Below are 2,771 nucleotides of genomic sequence, written 5' to 3'. Positions count from 1 at the left end.
GTCCCTGTTCCAGCTTGACCTTTTGTTCTCATTCCCCATCCCCTCCCCTCTATTGAACCCCTTGCACCCCCAGTTTACTCAGAAGATCTCATCTATTTCCCCTTCCCAGGGTGATCCATGTGTTGCTCTTAGGGTCCTCCTTGTTAGCTAGCTTCTCTGGAGTTGTGGATTGTAGTCTGGGAACTCTTAAAAATAAAACATTTTTTTGTGGTGGCTTGCTTACAGTCCAGAGGTTCAGTCTATTATCATCATGGTGGGGAGCATGGTGGCTTTCAGGCAGACAAGGTGCTGGCTACATCTTCATCAGAAGGCAACAGAAAGTGGATTGTGACACTGCGCAGTATGAGCGTAGGAAACCTCAAAGCTCACCCCCATAGTGACATACTTCTTCCAATAAGGCCATACCACTCCAACAAAGCCTCACCTCCTAATAGTGCCACTCCCTATGAGCTTATGGTGGCCAATTGCATTCAAATACCACAAGAGGTAATGATATAACTAGCATTTGTGCATGACATTCTTAAAAAAAATTTAAATAAAAAATCAGAGCTTATAGTGCTAAAGACTTGAAATAAGGCATCATAACATGTGGTACATTTGATCATTAATGTGGAGTGCAACAGAGCAGGAGGCACAGGAGGACAGTGTTTAGTGTGGAATCTTAAAGCGTGCATCCAATACAGCTCAGTGCTAAACTAGCTTGTGAGCACACCTGGAAAAACTAAAGGAACGATCCACACCGGTGGGTGGGAATTGCACAGGAAGCAGACAGCAACAGGGCCCATATTGTGGAGAATGTGGTCCTTGTGTTAGAGCCATGATGCTGATACTGCTAAAGCAAAGAGAGAAAGGAGAACAGGATGAAAACAGGCATTTAAAGTGACTGGAAGAAAGCAGGCAGGGATCACAGAGGAATAACAGATTACATGAACATTCTTTTGGGCTTTTATTCTGATAGTAAGGGGAAAGTACTAGAGTGATTTGACGTTAGTTGAGTTGCACTTTAAAGTGAGCATTCTTGGTGAAAACAATAGTATAAATGCTAACCATAATTAATAACTAAGGATAGCAGTTAAGAAGCTACTACAGAACATGATTAGCTTTGGAAGGCAGATGATAATAGTCACAGGGTCTGGGGATCAGACAAACAAGCTGTGCCAATATGTTTCATGTGTCACGTGAAGAAGTCAGTTATGAGTAAAGGGTTTTATTGAAAAAACTGACTCAAGTTTGTTATCTATTTTTGGAAAAGAGAAGTGCTATGTACTGGAGTTTATAAAAGAGAGCAAACCCAGGGGTAAAGAGGAAGAGCATCACAGACTGACTTCCAGCATGTTCATCTGAAATGCCAGATGGACAACACAGCGTTCAGAGTAAAATGAGAACTTAGAGAAACTGGAGTTCAGATGAGGTTCAGTTTGAAAGTTAAAAGTCAGCTTGTTGTAAAAGACAGATGTATTCAAAGATATGGAAGTAGATCTGAACATTGAGTAGGAAGTATCTCACAAATAATATGCCACACTAAGGGAGGATGGGAGGGGAGGAAAGGAAACTCTGAAAGAATGGATAGATATTTGTAAGGTAGTCTAGAAGAATATGGTATTGTGGAGGCCAACAGAATGTTTAAGGATGAGCAAGTGGTATGTTGTATGTAGGGATAAAATTAGTTACTACAATAACAGAAAGCTGCCCACAGGCTAGAACAGTGTGGGCCCTCATGCTGGCCATATGAGGTGTTTTGCTGGAATGGGGAGAGCAGAAGTCATTAGTGTGAGTCTAAGATGGAACTGAGAAATTTTATAAAATTATTACTGTTCGTTCTTCAAATAGGTCAACATCCTCATGTAGCTGGAGTTTTCCTGCCTTGCCCACAGTCAGGACAAATCTGTCACCCGCCAGTCCCACAGCCGCTCAGACCCAACCAAGTAAACACAGAGACTTATATTGCTTACAAACTGTATGGCTGTGACAAGCTTCTTGCTAACTGTTCTTATAGCTTAAATTAATCCATTCCACAAATCTATACCCTGCCACGTGGCTCGTGTGACCGGCATGGCGGCTGGCTATGACTCCTTCTGCCTCTTCTGCCTTCCCGTTCTTTTATTTCTCCTCTCTGTTAGTCCCACCTATAGTTCCTGCCTAGCCATGACCAATCAGGTTTTATTTATTGGCCAATCAGAGCAACCTGACATACAGACCATCCCACAGCACAGCCAAGTGCAGACCATCTCAGACACCTGCACACAGGCCCGTGGTCCTAATTATCCTTTATACGAACCTGCTGGGTAAAGACACGAGGAACAGGAGAATGGGTTCCCACAGGACATACAGAATATCCCACAGCATCCTCATATGCAGACTTGGATTAAAACAAATTGACAAAGTGGATTTAATAGCTTAGACCTTTAATGCTAGCACTTGGATGTTGAAGATAGGAAGATCTTTGTGAGTTCAAGGCCAGCCTGGTCTGCACCCTGAGTTCCAGGTCTTCCAGGCCCACATAATGAAACTTTGGTTTGTTGTTGTTTGTTTTGTTTTGTTTTTACTTAGTTTATAGGACAATAGGATGGGTAAATGCAAAAGGTGATTCTTTTTGCTACGTTAATGGGGAAATTGATGAAATTTTAATGAAGTCTCCATAGAAAATTGTAAGAACTTTATCACTATCTGCTTTTTTTCTATGGCAGTAGTAGAGAAAGGCAGTTTTGTCTGTAGGACATGCATGCCAATGATTAGAAAGGCATTATGAAAGCTGGCGATATAGCTCAGTG

The sequence above is a fragment of the Peromyscus leucopus genome, chromosome 12 (assembly GCF_004664715.2).
Source record: "Peromyscus leucopus breed LL Stock chromosome 12, UCI_PerLeu_2.1, whole genome shotgun sequence".
Classification (NCBI taxonomy): Eukaryota; Metazoa; Chordata; class Mammalia; order Rodentia; family Cricetidae; genus Peromyscus; species Peromyscus leucopus.
Note: the sequence above shows the minus strand (reverse complement) of the source record.